At 52.2% G+C, this 15,876-nt stretch overlaps 1 protein-coding gene and 1 pseudogene across 1 annotated transcript in view; both read left to right on the forward strand.

The window, feature by feature from the left end:
• The window catches only part of LOC133760092 (sterol 26-hydroxylase, mitochondrial), a 41,269-nt gene that overhangs the window by 11,522 nt on the left and 13,871 nt on the right, over positions 1-15,876 (forward strand). The window lies entirely within an intron of this gene.
• LOC133756884 (transmembrane protein 69-like) lies at positions 2,416-14,505 on the forward strand (annotated as a pseudogene).

Consider the following 15,876-nt stretch of genomic DNA (forward strand, 5'->3'; position numbering starts at 1 on the left):
CAGGCTTATTTTGCTTAGCGTAATATTGTAGCATCAGCCCTTGGTCCCGTATTATGACTGAATAATATTCCCTTGTAGGGATAGGCTACAATTTGTTTACCCATTCAGCTACTAATGGGTATCTGGGTTGTTGCCACTTTTTGACTTGGGATCACTCTTTGAGTTTTTTTTTTTTTTGGGGGGGGATCATTTTTTAAAAAAAGATTTATTTATTTATTTATTTGAGAGGTAGAGTTACAGACAGAGAGAGGGAGAGACAGAGAGAAAGGTCTTTCATCCACTGGCTCACTCCCCAAATGGTCACAACAGCCAGGGCTGGGCCAGGAGCCAGGAGCTTCTTCCTGGTCTCCCATGTGGGTGCAGGGGCCCAAGCACTTGGGCCGTCTTCCACTGTTTTCCCAGGCCACAGCAGAGAGCTGGATCGGAAGAGAAGCAGCCAGAACTCAAACTGGTGCCATATGGTATGCCAGTGCCGCAGGTGGAGGCTTCCCCTACTATGCCACAGCACCAGCCCCCACTTTTTGAGTTTTTGAGGCACATACAACTCAGATTTGAGTTTCCTAAACTTTTTTGGGTTCCCAGCCCTGCAGAGAGTTTTTATACACCGCATAATGCAGAGGATTCCTGCCCTCGTCTCTGACTCCTGGCTTCTGCACAACCCAGTTTGTGACCTCTTGCCTGGGAGGTGAAGGGGAGCCTTCATCAGTTTAGTTGGTGGCCACTGGGGTCTGCCTTGGGTTGTCCACCCTTACCATAAGGCCCAGCCACTGTGCACCTTTGGGAGCAGTAATGTATAATGCCTTCATTGAAGCATGAGGACGTATGACTAAAGTCAAGGCCAAGGCCCAGCAGATGCAACCAGTCCCTTCTAGATAGTTTATTACTTACATAGATGGTGAAAAACAGAGTAAGCCGAAGGTGCCAGGTCTCCAAGGTCCTTGTCCCACACACCCCAAAGGGCAATACCAAAATAAGAGGGGTGGGGCTTGTGGCACGCTGGGCTAAGCTGCTGCTTGGGACCCAGCACCCTATATCAGAGGTCCTGGGTTCAGGTCTTCGGATCCAGCTTCCTGTTACTACTCTGAGAGGCAGCAGATGGTGGCTCAACTATTCTAGTTCCTGCCACCCTCGTGGGAGACCAGCTGGTGTAGTTCCTGGCTGCTGGCTTCAGCTGTCTCAGTGGTTTGGGGAGTGAAGCAGCATCGTGCCCTGTGGCTCTCTTCTGAGAGGGGCACAGGGCAGAAAGCCCTTGTTCCAGTCTGGGAGGGAGACAGTGAGATGCTGTGTCATGGCAGACTCCCAGGGAGATATGGAGGTGAGGGGAGGTGGCCTCGTTACCCCCATTCTTTTCTTTTTTTTTTAAATTTATTTTGACAGGCAGAGTTAGACAGAGAGAGAGAGATGGAGAAAAAGGTCTTCCTTCCGTTGGTTCACCCCCCCAAATGGCCTCTATGGCCGGCGCACTGCGCCAATCTGAAGGCAGGAGCCAGGTGCTTCCTCCTGGTCTCCCATGCGGGTGCAGGGCCCAAGCACTTGGGCCATCCTCCACTGCACTCCCGGGCCACAGCAGAGAGCTGGACTGGAAGAGGAGCAACCGAGACCAGAACCCAGCACCCACAGGGGATGCCTGCACCGCAGGCAGAGGATTAACCAAGTGAGCCACGGTGCTGGCTCCCCCCCACCCCCACCCCCATTCTTTTCCATTCCAGGAGGAACCCAGTGGTCTGGCAAAACTCCTGTGCTGTGGCTCAAGTCTTTGCATGAGTGGCTGTTTGCAGGGTTGACAGATTAGGGCCCGTTCCCCCACAATTCCACCCACCACCTTTTGGCTGATTGCCTGGGAGTTCTCAGGGGCACAGGTCAGCCCTGGCAGATGGACGCGAGTTGACTTTGCTGAGACCTGTTCTGTTTGTGCCAGGCAGTACCAGATGACAGTGTGTCCAGCCACAGCTCCCTGCAGGTTGGGCAGGCCTCCTTGGGTGGATTGCAGCCAGGCCTCCCCCGCGGCAGTGCAACCAAAGGCTGGCCTGTGGCAACCTGCTGACAACTTTGGGACAACTTGTGACATCTAAACAAAAAAGGCCAGCAGGAATAGGGAGAGACCAAGCCAGCGTCCAGAAAGCTGATCTTGCGTCATCTTTGTGGAGGCTGAACCTCTTGGGGAAGTGTCTCAAGTTCTTAGATTCTGATTCTTCCATGGCCAGCAGTCAAGTTGAGTGGGGTAGCAGCTGTCCGGGCCAGTTGTCTTATGTATCAGAGATGAGAGACAGATCAACAGTGCCTCCCCCCGCTCCGCTCTTCCTGGGCTTGGCGCCTGATGTCCTCCAAGCCACAGCTGGTCTCTTTCCAGTCACCCCATGCTTTCTCCTAGTCATTCTTATGTCTTATCCACACACGTGCCCCATTTGTCCCAAGATGACTCAGCAGTTTCTTCCTTGTACAGGTATCGAGAGCGTCTCGCACTCCCCATGTGTGGGCCGTGTGAGGCCCAGCTTTGGAGCTGTCACCTTATTTACGTGGTCCTTGTCATCTCTCACCCTGATCCCCAAAGCCAGCAAACATCTCCGATGGCAAAAGTGCACGAGGTCCCAGCTGTTCGTTCCCTTTCTCTTCTTGCTACATGCAAACGCCAGTAGCCTGCCTTCCCAAGGAGTAGGTGTGGGAAGAAAAAGAACACAATGAGGGGCCATTGCTGTGGTGTGGCGGGTAAAGCCGTCGCCTGCAGTGCCAGCATCCCGTATTGATATCGGAGATGGTTCCCTAAAATCTATGAAAATGTGGCCCCTTAAAGTTCCCCAGAAGCACCATCTGGGATGCCACATATGTTACCAGAATTTGGGGTGCCATACGATCACTATATACTTATTAATAGATCCCCAATATTGAGACCAGGAGGAAGCACCTGGCTCCTGGCTTCGGATCAGCGCAGCGTGCCAACCGTAGCAGCATTTGGGGGGTGAACCAACGGAAGGAAGACCTTTCTCTCTGTCTCTCTCTCTCACTGTCCAACTCTGCCTGTCAAAAAAAAAAAAAAAATAGGTCCCCAATATTAATAAGCTGAGAGGGTTCTTGCCTAATATTTAGAGAAGAATTCTAAATACCGGCACAGGTAAACGAGGCAGCATGGTACATTTTAAGCTTTTATTTAGTGCAAAAGATGCATAGGAGAGTGAGAGCTTTATTTAAGAGAGAGAGAGGGGAAAATCTGGGTTCATACCGAGCACTGGGAACCAGCCACATGGAGGAGCATCTAGGCCAGGAAGCCTAGTGTGGGTGGCCCGAAGGCCACGCGCCCTGGAGGCGCAGGGCTATAGCAAACCCCCTCCTGGCAAGAAGCCAGGGCAAAGACACACTGTGTCCCAGGCTTTTAACCCACTTCCAAAGGGGAGTGGTTAATTAACCTGATTGGCTGGTGGGCAGCCAGGTGTAGCCAGGTAGGGGCATGAGGTCACACAGGGGCGTGGTGAAGGTATCAGGTAGGGCGTGAGGTCACACAGGGTCATGGCAAAGGCGTGGTCTTCCAGCTCACAAAACTAATCTATTTTTTTTTTTTTTTTGACAGGCAGAGTGGACAGTGAGAGAGACAGAGAGAAAGGTCTTCCTTTTGCCGTTGGTTCACCCTCCAATGGCCGCCGCGGTAGGCGCGCTGCGGCCGGCGCACCGCGCTGATCCGATGGCAGGAGCCAGGTGCTTCTCCTGGTCTCCCATGGGGTGCAGGGCCCAAGGACTTGGGCCATCCTCCACTGCACTCCCTGGCCACAGCAGAGAGCTGGCCTGGAAGAGGGGCAACCGGGACAGGATCGGTGCCCCGACCGGGACTAGAACCCGGTGTGCCGGCGCCGCAAGGTGGAGGATTAGCCTATTGAGCCGCGGCGCCGGCAAAACTAATCTATTTTAACCTGTATGCCTGTCTACTTTAATATGGGTGCTGGTTCGAGTCCTGGATGCTCCACTTCTGATCCAGCTCTCTGCTATGTTTGGGCCCCTGTACCCATGTGAGAGACCCAGAAGAAGGTCCTGGCTTTGGATCTGCGATGCTCCGGCCAATGCGGCCATCTGGGGAATGAACCTGTGGATGGAAGATCTCTCTCTCTCTCTCTCTGCCATTCTGTAACTGCCTTTCAAATAAAATAAATAAAAAAAAATTTTAAAAAAAGAATACAATGAGGAGAGATAATTAAGTGGTTTGGGTCTTTCATAGCCAAACTCATCTCCCCAGTCTTGTAATTAAAAATTATGTTTAACTCACATGGGAGACCTGGAAGAAGCTCCTGGCTCCTGGCTTCCAATCAGCACAGCTCCAGCCACTGTGGCCATTTGGGGAGTGAACCAGCAGATAAAAGACTCTCTCCTTCTGCCTCTGCTTCTCTGTAAGTCTGCCTTTCAAATAAATAAAGAAATATATATTTTTAAATTGTGCTTAAGTGTGAATCGCTCTATTTATAGTCTCACACGTGTGATCCGTGGGAGCTGAGTCTTGGCGGTCTGGTTATCTTTTTCAGTTTCTTCTTCAAGTGGCTCTCTCATCATCCATTAGCCTGGGAACGATACCGGGCATGAAAGATACAGCCAGGCGGCTGCCCAGTTGGGGTACTTTTTGCTAGGAAGATGACACAACTGCCTGAGTCAGAGGCTTTGGGGGGACCCCCAGTAGGTAGCACAGTCCATCTAAGGGTGCTTGGCTAGTGCACCTCCCATCTGCTGTGAAGACCGGGATGGCAGTGCTGTGAGGATATTGCAGTCCATGCCCAGTGGTACTCTCGAGGGGACTGGGGAGCCCGGCTGCTCTGTTTGCCAGGCCAGGCCAGGCCCAGTGCCCCTCAAAGTTCCCTTACCTGTATCTGTGTAGCTGGCAGGCAGGGCCCGGTTGCCAGGCTTCTTTGGCCTTGTGCTGGAATCAGCAGGCCACGTTTGGGGATTCAGCCTTGAACTGCACATGAATTTCCGTGCCCTGTGCCATGGCATGTCCGTGTCCTTCTTGATGCTCATCTTGACGAACTTTCTCCCATGGGCATCCGCTTGGCTCGCAAACAGGCAGCTTAGGTCTTGTGCCCTTGAAGACGCAGAGCTTGGTCGTCCATTCATTCTGCTGCCAGGCACCAGGCCACACTGCCTCAAACTGGTGAAAATGCAACACGGTACAGTATGGCGACATCGTTTCTAGGGCCAGTGCCACATCTCTCAACTCTGCCCACTGATCAGAGCTCTGCTTTCCAGGCAAGGTTGTTTTTTTTTTTTTTTTTTAAGATTTATTTATTTATTTGAAACAGTTACAGAGGAGAGGCAGAGAGAGAGAGAGAGAGAGAGAGATCTTCCATCTGCTGGTTCACTCCTCAAATGGCCATAACGGCCAGAGCTGGGCCAGTCAGAAGCCAGGAGCTTCCTCTGGGTCTCCAATGTGGGTGCAGGGGCCCAAGTGCTTAGGTCATCCTCCACTGCTTTCCCAGGTGCCTTTGCAGGGAGCTGGATTGGAAGTGGAGCAACCGGGACTCAAACTGGCACCCACCTGGGATGCTGGCTCCGCAGGTGGCGACTTTACCCACTTCGCCGTGGTGCCGACCCCTCCATGCCAGTGTTACACAGTTCCTTGGAGCTACACAGCAGCAGCCCCAGCGCACACCACAGGCCTTCCACTTAGCTGAACCAGGCCCAGGCATCATCTGTGCTCCGAAGCCCCCAGGAGACCCGAGCTGCTGGATCTGACTCAGCCCATCCAGAGGATGGCCAGTCATTCAGACTTCTTTGCTGGACATGCCACTTCCACTTTATTTACCACTTCTCTTTGGGGACCTCTGGTGTAAGAGGGCCACATGATCCTGCAGTCTTTTTTCTTTTCTTTTCTTTTCTTTTCTTTTTTTTTTTTTTTACAGGCAGAGTTAGTGAGAGAGAGAGAGACATAGAGAAAGGTCTTCCTTCCGTTGGTTCACCTCCCAAATGGCTGCTACAGCCGGTGCGCTGCACCGATACAAAGCCAGGAGCCAGGTGCTTCCTCCTGGTCTCCCATGCAGGTGCAGGGCCCAAGGAGTTGGGCCATCCTCCACTGCCTTCCCGGGCCACAGCAGAGAGCTGGACTGGAAGAGGAGCAACCAGAACAGAATCCGGCACCCCAACCGGGACTAGAACCCAGGGTGCTGGCACTGCAGGCAGAGGATTAGCCTGTTGAGCTGCGGTGCCAGCCGATCCTGCAGTCTTATTGCAGACTGAACGCTGTGTGACCCCAAATCCCTGTGTTGCAACCCGGTCCCCAAAGGGGTGCTGTTAGCCGGTGGCGCCCCTGGGCGGGGCAATTAGGCCGTGAAAGCTGAGCCCTCAGCCTGAGAGTAGTGCCCTGACTGCAGAGGTGCAGAGAGCTCCCCCATCCCTTCCACCGTGAGCGAGAAGGCTTTGCCTGCGACCCAGCAGGCTGGCCCTTGCTGGTGACTTCCAGCCTCCAGAATTGCGAGACCTAAGTTTCTGTTGTGCCTAAGCTCCCGGACTATGGTGTTTTGCAATTGAAGCCCAGGCAGACTAAGGTGAGTCTGGATCACGATGGCCTCCTTTTGTTTTTTGTTTTTGTTTCTGGTTTTGTTTTTTTGTTTTTTTTTTGTTTTTTTGTTTTTTTTGACAGGCAGAGTGGATAGTGAGAGAGAGAGAGAAAGGTCTTCCTTTTGCCGTTGGTTCATCCTCCAATGGCTGCCACGGCCAGCGCGCTGTGGCCAGCGCACTGCGCTGATCCGAAGGCAGGAGCCAGGTGCTTCTCCTGGTCTCCCATGGGGTGCAGGGCCCAAGCACTTGGGCCATCCTCCATTGCACTCCCGGGCCACAGCAGAGAGCTGGCCTGGAAGAGGGGCAACCGGGACAGAATCTGGCGCCCCAACCGGGACTAGAACTTGGTGTGCCAGCACCGCTAGGTGGAGGATTAGCCTGTTGAGCCATGGCGCCGGCTGAATGGCCTCCTTTTGTCTACGTGTTGAGTGGCACAGGCGGGCCGTGATCAAGTGCCACAAGCTGAGGAGCCTCCACAAGAGACCAGATGCCTCACAGATCTGCAGGCTGGAAGTCCAAAAAGAAGTGGTTGGCAGGTGTGTTCCTTCTGAGGGCTGGGAGCGGAGGGTCTGGGCTTGCGAGTGCTGTCTTCACGTTCACGTGGCGTCCTCTGTGTGCCCTGTGTCTGCTCCATGTGTGTCCTTTTTAGGAGGGCGCCAGTCATATACATTAAGGTTCACCCTAATGACTATATACTCTTTTTTGAAAGGGGGGGAGAGAGAGAAAGAGAGAGAGCACTCCCATCCTCTTGTCTGTTCTTGTCTGGCCTGGACCAAATCTGGGTGTCTGAAACATAACCCTAGTCTCCCACATGGGTGGGAGGAACCTGATTATTTAAGCCATCACTGTTGCCTGCCAGGGCCTGCATTAGCAAACTTGGAGTCAGGAGCCAGAACTGGGCTTATGGGACACAGCCATCCTCACTGGCATCTTAACTGCTAGGCTAAATCCCTGCCCCAAGATTTAAGTGTCCCCCAAAGCCTGCTGGTGCCCATTGAACAAACTGCCCAGGCTGACCCCGAGTCACTAGCTCATCACTTAGGTCCTTATTTTTCCCATTGCAGTCCAGGCCACAGTCACACTGGCCCACAGGGTGGCTGTGGTTCCGTAACTCTCGTCTTTCCTGGATGCCACTCGCATGGTGGGAGCTCAGCCTGGTGGAAGGCTGGTGCAGTACACATGTCAGACCCACATAGCAAGCCCCAGTCACTGTTGTTGTTAATATTTATTTGAGAGGCAGAGAGAGAGAGTCTTCCATCTATTGGTTCATTCCCCAAATGGCTACAATGGCCAAGGCTGATGCAGGCTGAAAACCAGGACTCTGGAACTCTATCCAGGTCTTCCACATGGATGCAGGGGCCCAAGCACTTGGGCCGTGTTCTGCTGCTATCCCGGGTGCATTTGCAGGGAGCTGGATCAGAAGTGGAGCAGCCGGGACTTGAACTGGCACTCATGTGGGATGCCAGCGTGGGAGAGGGTGGTTCACTGTTGACCGCTCTTCCTCCACACTTGAGTCACTAAGGTGCTCGTGGCCGGGGTGTAGGAGGAGACCTTTGTACATCTCTGAGGAGCTGGCTGTCCCTGATGACCAGGGAGTGTTTGAGTGTTGTATCTGTGATCAAAGCCACAGGTTTTACTTTCCTGGCGGTAAAGAAGGGCGAGGACCCTTCTGATTTTCTGGGATCCCCTGTTTAATTACAGGCACCGATCCAGCTCATCGGGACTCTCAAGGACAATGGTTGCAGCCATTTGTTGGTGCCTTCCCCAGAGTCTCTGGCTGTCCCATCTCCCTGCATGAAGCTTGCAGCAACACACATCTTAGCTGTAAAAATACATCGACCCAACTACCTGGCCTCTTCCTGAACAACCCATTTAATAGGGCCCAGTATGGCCCTATTAGGCTTTGCTTCACCCAAACTTTCTCAGGTATCTCCAAAGATGGGAGGAGGAGCCAGCAGCAGAATAGATAAACTCGCTCTCAAGTCATCTTGCCAGCAGAACTTTTCCTGTTCATTTCCTAGGCCTAGGTTTGTCTCGTCATTTTCAGAGTGGATTAGCAAGACACAAGGCTATCATAGATCCCCTCGCAGCTTTAAGAAGAAGAAGTGAGCAGTACTTCCCCGCGAGCCACCAAGCACCATCCCGTATCTGCCCGACAGCCCCAAGCCAGCGTTATACACACCTCTAGCAGGGCGGGTCCCCTTTGCTGCTGCACACCTGGTCGTGATGCTGGCAGTGACAAGGGCTCATATCCCCATACGAGCTTTTAGGCCAGTTTCCTGGCTTTCTCGCGAGGGGTCAGTTAGGGATTTGCTCTGCCGGAAGATAGCCCAGCCAAACCAGACTGGTTTAATTTAGCTAATAGTATGGCTCCTGTTATGTTTCCTGGTTAGCCTCCCTCACTTTGGAGAGACTCAGTGCGGCCATAGCCAAGGTAATAATAGGTTTGGAGATCATATGGCACATTGAACTCTCTCTTGCCACATTATGTCAGGTGGTTTGAAGCCCTGGGGTTACTGGTTACTTTAGTGTCCTCTCACCCCCAACCCCCCCCCCCCCATAATCACATTAGTAGTTGAAAATATTTATCCAGAGAAAGGACCCAAGAGACCTGGGCAAGTAGCATAAATATGCAGCTACTCTGTTGATAGCATTAGCACGTCAGCGACAAGCCTCCCTAAGTTGCCTTTTGGCATGGCTTCTTTCCTTCTGTTTGGCTCTCTCCCTCCATCCCACCAATGGCAGTTTATTCTTCATAGATTGCTTTTCGTTTCTAAGCAACATTATTTTGTAGTCATTGCTTGAGCAAGAACATGAAAGTCCCTGACAAGACCTTTAGCTAGCACAGGTTCACGTTTAGTCTTTTGATGAATTATAAACCTTTCGATGTTTTAATGATCTTGGGAAACACAAAATTAATTAGATACAAAGTTCCCTTTGTTGGAGCCTTCTGATTGTTAGAAGAGACACGTTGTCCTACTGCAAGAGGGACACTTTGAATCCGTGAGGGTCTCAAAATAAAGGGTGGTGCCAATGTGGAGTTTTCACAGCAGGTGCGCCTTAGAAGGGCTTGGGGCCAAGCTTATGTTACCTGCTGCCATGGTTTCGTGAGCTGGAAGAATCTGTGGCTCTGTAGTGGGTAAGGGGCAGCATCACGAGGGAAAGCGTGTTGTGTACAAACCTGGACGTGTTTTCCAGGCAGCCTCTCTATCAGCAAACATGCAACCAGTTGGTCAAGACAAAGGCACCAGTACATATCCCAAAAAACAAAAGACCACTTGTCCCTCTTGTCACCAAACACACCAGCTCCCAGCGGTGCCACTGCCTGCCAGGATCCTGTTCCCTTGAGTTGGCCTCGCTGTCTTCTTCCCAAAGGGCACTGTGACCTTATCGGCCTCAGGGTCAAAAACCCCACTAGTTAATGTCAGGAGCAGGTGCACACGACTCTGCTTTTGCAGGCACAAGCGTTGGCTCAGTAACACTTTGAGTTGGTAAAAGACAGCCAGGGAGCTGCGGTGCTGTGCCTGCACCTGAGGCTGGGTGGGGCTGTCGCCAGCCCCTCCCGCGGAGACCTTCAACTTCTCCAGGAAAGGCGCCCTGACGCTTGGAGAGCGCTCACAAGGACGCCTGTCAGTACTGATCCACTGATCCACTCTGGCAGCAGCGCCCCGCGGGGCTCACAGGCCTGTCATTCACAGAACACTTCACTGCGGGTTCTTGCCCCACCTCACAAAGACCCAGAAAGGCACAGGAGTCACAGAGCCACCTGCAGGCACCGCAGGGGTTGCCGTGGGAATCCCCGGGGCGGCTCAAGCAAGCGCCACCCTCAGCGGGGACTGCTTTACTCTCATTTTGAAGTGGCTGCTCGCTCAGCATCAACACATGGACACACTTTTCACAGTTTAAGGCAGCGATCTGCCCCCGTGGCTGGCTTCGCGGCTTAGTGGCAGAATGGATGGCACTGTTGGAGAATCCCTGCTCCCCTATTTTTCTAGACCTTGGGAGTCTTCTGTCTCCAGCAAGTCCCTGGTGGGAGGAACCCACTGTCCACTCCCTTAAAGCGACAGCACGTGCTGCTGCTAGATCCTGGGACTTTGTTTTCTTTCCTAACCTGGTCCTCGTGGCCCGAGAGCGTTGTAAGTTCACCGGTTCCATGTTGGGCCCCAAATGAGTCAGGTTCATGCATAGTTCAAGGCCATGGCCGGAGAATTTCCTCTGCTGAAGATTCCATGAGCCATACCAGATGGGGAATGTGCACTACAAGCCTGTGGGCGGTCAAGGGAATTAATGGGGCAAAGCTACCAGCTCCGGGATCCTCGGCGCCCACACTGGAAAGGACACCCTCCAAGCACAAGGTGTGAGTCGCTGGTGACCCCAGTGGCTGAGGAGCCCTTTCTAGCTCTTTCTAGCTGCAGGGCTTCCCATCCTGCCTCTCTCCTCTGAGGCGACAAGACTGAAAGCCTGCACCACATCAGGACCAAGAAGCCGTCTCAAGACAGCTCCCAGGGGAGACGGGGAGGCGAGGGGAAGTGGGGGTGGCCCTGGAGCAGCTCCTTGTGCAGACCTCTGGGTCTCTCATGTTCTGGAAGGCTCTTAGGGCATCCAATCATCAAGGGAATGCTGGATCCAAGACTTTGTGCAAGGTCACGAGGGGGCCGTGGCAAAGTCACGGAGCCTAGTGGAGGCTGGAGCAGGAACAGAATCTCCTGCTAAGCACTTGCTGCCGCCTGTTGCCACCTGTTGTGGATGACTGAGCTGAGATGAAAACACATGGCACTTTTTCTATAAAAATCACCTTTGACCTTTTTACAAATTTTTATTTTTTTAATTTTTTAAAAATTTTTTAATTTATTTTTGACAGGCAGAGTAGATAGTGAGAGAGAGAGAGACAGAGAGAAAGGTCTTCCTTTTTGCCGTTGGTTCACCCTCCAATGGCCGCTGCGGCTGGTGCATCTCACTGATCCGAAGCCAGGAGCCAGGTGCTTCTCCTGGTCTCCCATGCGGGTGCAGGGCCCGAGGACTTGGGCCATCCTCCACTGCCTTCCCGGGCCATAGCAGAGAGCTGGCCTGGAAGAGGGGCAACCAGGATAGAGTCCGGCGCCCCAACCGGGACTAGAACTTGGTGTGCTGGCGCCGCAAGGCGGAGGATTAGCCTGTTAAGCCACGGCGCTGGCCACAAATTTTTATTTTTAAATTTTCTTTTAATTATATGAGAGGTAGAGCTTCCATTTGCTGGTTTGCTTCACAAATCTGGGCCAGGCCAAAGCCAGGAGCTGGGAACTCCATCTGGGTTTCCAAGTGGGTGGCAGGTACCCAAGTATTTGAGCCATCATCTGCCGCCTCCCAGGCGAATTAGCAGGAAACGGCATTGGAAGAAGAGGTGGACTTAATCTTAGGCACTCTGGGGCCAGCGCTGTGGTGTAGCTGGTAAAGCCGCCACCTGCAGTGCCGGCATCCCATATAGATGCCAGTTCAAGTCCCGGCTGTTCCACGTCTGATCCAGCTCTCTGCTATGGCCTGGGAAAGCAGTAGAAGTCCTTGAGCCCCTGCACCAGTGTGAGAGACCTGGAAGAAGCTCCTGGCTCCTGACTTCGGATCGGCCCAGCTCCAGCTGTTGCAGCCAACTGGGGAGTGAACCAGTGGATAGAAGACCTCTCTCTCTGCCTCTGCCTCTCTGTAACTCCAACTTTCAAATAAATAAATAAATAAATCTTTAAAACAAATCTTAGGCACTCTAACATGGGATTAGGTGTCCCAGACAGCAGCTTAACCCACTGCACCACAATGCCTGCCCCTCTCACAGGATTTTTTAATTTTTCTCGTGCATTTCAGCTTCCTGATTACATAGCAAGATTATCAGTCCTTTATCAAATAGAGTGCAAAGTGTGGTCGCTTAGCAACAGGGATACATTCCGAGAAAAGTGTCTTTAGGTGATTTCCTCATTGTGCAAACATCATAGTAGGTGCTTCCACAAGCACCATGTCACCAGGCGACATCTTATGGGACCAGTGCCATATGCGGCCCCTCATTGGCCAAAACATCATTATGGGGTGTATAGCTGCATTCGGGGTTGATGTTATCATAATTTTATGTCATCAAATCAATCTTTATATTCTTCCCTACATCGACCTTATGTAACTAGCATGTTCATCTTCTTGTCTCTGTCCTTTTAAATCTTTAGCCCATCTAGGATTAACTTCTGTGTGTGATGTGTGGTCCACAGGGCACAGGTGCCTGACTCAGGGGGTGAGGCGTGCACTTGGCTCTGGCAGTGGCTACAGCTGCAGCCTCGTGCAGTCCCACCTGTCTGGATGGGACTTCCTCTATTTCCTCTCTCTCTCTCTCTCTCTCTCTCTCTCTCTCTCTCTCCGATGTATTTAGTTATTTGAATTGGAGTTTATTTGGATCAGAAGCAGAGCAGCCAGGATTTGAACCAGCAACCCTAGCGGCAGGTTCTGTTTTTCTGCAAAATCAACTGGTTGCTTTGTGACATTTGTTCATTCATTTATCTGTTCTCTCATTCAAAATTAGGCTAGGATGTCAAGAAACAGAATTCATTGTGTTCTTCAAACGCTTGCTCCCGCTCTCTGCCGATTGTTCATTATCTGCTTACCGTGAGCCGCCTTCTATTTCTCGGTCATTTGTAGAGCTGGTGCCTGAGTCTCAGCTTGCCCAGGTTTCTGCTGCTGCTGCTTTTGGATTTGCCTTGTACCAGGAAGTCCTCGTGTTTCTGTCCATCCCTTCAAAACACTGCTCAGGGGCTGCGTTGTGGTGCAGTGAGCTAAGCTGTCACCTGTGATGCCAGCATCCCATAGTGGAGCACTAGTTTGAGTCCCAGCTGGTCTGCTCCTGATCCAGCTCCCTGCCAATGTGCCTGGGAAACCAGCAGAGGATGGCCCGACCATCTGGGCCCCTGCTACCCACGTGGAACACCCGGATGCTATTCCTGGCTCCTGACTTTGGCCTGGCTCAGCCCCAGCTGTTGTGGTCATTTGGGGAGTGAACCAGTGGTTGGAAAATCTGTCTCTCCCTCTCTGTCACTCTGCCTTTCAAATAAATTAAATCAATCTTAGAAAGAAAAAGATAGGGCCAGTGCTATGGCATAGAGGGTAAAGCCACTGCCTGCAATGCCAGCATCCCATATGGGCTCTGGTTTGAGTCCTGGCTGCTCCACTTCCCATCCAGCTCTCTGCTATGGCCTGGGAAAGCAGTGGAAGATGGCCCAAGTCCTCGAGCCCCTGCACCTGCATGGGAGACCAAGAAGCAGCTCCTGGCTTCAGAATGGCACAGCTCTGGCTGTTGCAGCCAATTGGGGAGTGAACCAGCGGATGGAAGACCTCTCTCTCTCTCTCTCTCTCTCTGCCTCTCCTTCTCTCTCTGTGTAATTCTGACCTTCAAATAAATAAATAGATCTTCAAAAAAAGAGAGAGAGAAAGAGAGACAAGCACTGTGACATGGCAGGTAAAGCTGCATCACGGCTGCTCCACTTCTGATCCAGCTCCCTGCTAATGCCCCTGGGAAAGCAGTGGAGAATGGCCCAAGTGCTTGGGCCCCTGCACCCACGTGGGAGACCTGGAAGAAGCTGCTGGCTCCTGGTTTTGATCCAGCCTAGCTTTGGGCGTTATGGCTATTTGGGGAGTGAACCAGCCAATGCAAGAGCTCTCTCTCTCCCTCCCCCTCTCTCTGTAACTCTGCCTTTCAAATAAAATAAACAAATAAAAAGAAAAAGAGGGAGAAAGAGCGAGCTGCTCAGGGCCAGTGTGCTGCAGGGAGGAAAACACTCCCCCAGCGCTGGAGGCAGAGAGGTGCTGCCAGTGTACGCTCCCGAGGCAGGGGACGAGAGCTGTCTTCCTCTGATTTATGAGACCAAGCCTGATCGCTCAGTTCCTTTCTATTTTCTGTCTCCTCAGACCTCGCTCTCGTCCGCAGCCAAGTTCTTAATGCGGTTCTGGAGGTTTTTAAAGCCCATGAACTTGTAGGCTTTAAAACTAATTTTTAGGTGAAACTCAAGTCGTCGCATGCAAATAATCATTTTAAAGGGCACGGGGACACTTGGTGTCTTCTCAGTGTTGCGCAGCCACCACCTCCGCTGGAACTTGAAAACTTTTCCATAACACTCCCCCCCCCCCCAACACCTTAATCATTTGAATTAAACCCAAAGCACAATTAATCATTCCCCACTGCCACCGTTGACCACAGAGATACTTCTGTAAGGACATCTGCCGACCAGCTGTCTGTCTAAGCTGAGACCCATACGCTCCTGTTACTGGTCCTCTTAGTCGAGGGTTATTGTTTCAAAATATCTTATGCAATCCTCCTTATTTTGCCCTTAAAAACGACCTGTTGCCCCTGCTTCTCTGTCTGCTCGTGGTTCGCGGTGGAGCCGTGTGCTGGCTACAGCTCTCTGCCGTTCCAAGTACACGTGCCGCTTCTTCGGAGGTTCCTATCTCGTTATTATTTAAGATGACGCTGCGTCTCTGCTTGGACTGCCGTCCCAAAACGCCGCGGACTGCATGGCTGAAGCCACAGAAATCGATTTTCTGGGGCCTGGAGGCTGGAAGTTGGCGTCCAGGGTGCCAGTGTGGCTGGTTCCTGGTGAGGGCTCTGCCACCTTCTCCCCATGAACTCACATGGCCTCTCCTCCTGCTCGCCCTCTGGTGTCTCCTTTTATTAGGGCCTAATCCTATCAGATCAGGGCTCCCACCCTGGTGACCTCATTTAACCCTGCTTACTTCCTTAGAGACCTCATTTCCAAATGCAGCCGCATCAGGGGCGAGACTTTCAGCATAGGAGTAAACAGTCAGTGCATAATAGAGGCTATTGCAAATGAGATTATCTTCTTAATTTCCTCTTCATATTCTTCCAGGCGCTTAAAATTCTCACTCAGGGGCAGGTGCTGGGCACAGTGGTAAAGGTGCCGCTTGGGGCACCTGCATCTCCCCTCAGTGCCTGCTTCTGGTCCAGCGGTCTCATCGTGCACACCTGGGGAGGCAGCTGATGACGGCTCAAGAACTTAGGTCCCTGCCACCCACAAGAGAGATCTGGATGGCGTTCTGGGCTCCTGGCTTTGACCTGGCCCAGCCTGGGCTGTTGGGGGCATCTGAGGTGTGCACCAGCATTTAGAGGATCTGTCTCCATCTGTCTCTGTCTTTCTCTCTCTGTTGCTCTGCTTTTCAAATAAACACAAACTAAAACCAAAACAAAACAAAAACTGAAGCCTGCCCAGAGGAGCCGCTGCTAGCGGTTTCCTGGGAGTCGTCACCTCCTCCTCGTCTCTGTGTCCTAATCTTTGCAGAGTCTGCATTTGTTACTTTTCCCCACTCGCTTCCTTGACCACTGCTCAGTGTTTA

Source organism: Lepus europaeus, chromosome 1 (genome assembly GCF_033115175.1).
Source record: "Lepus europaeus isolate LE1 chromosome 1, mLepTim1.pri, whole genome shotgun sequence".
Lineage (NCBI taxonomy): Eukaryota > Metazoa > Chordata > Mammalia > Lagomorpha > Leporidae > Lepus > Lepus europaeus.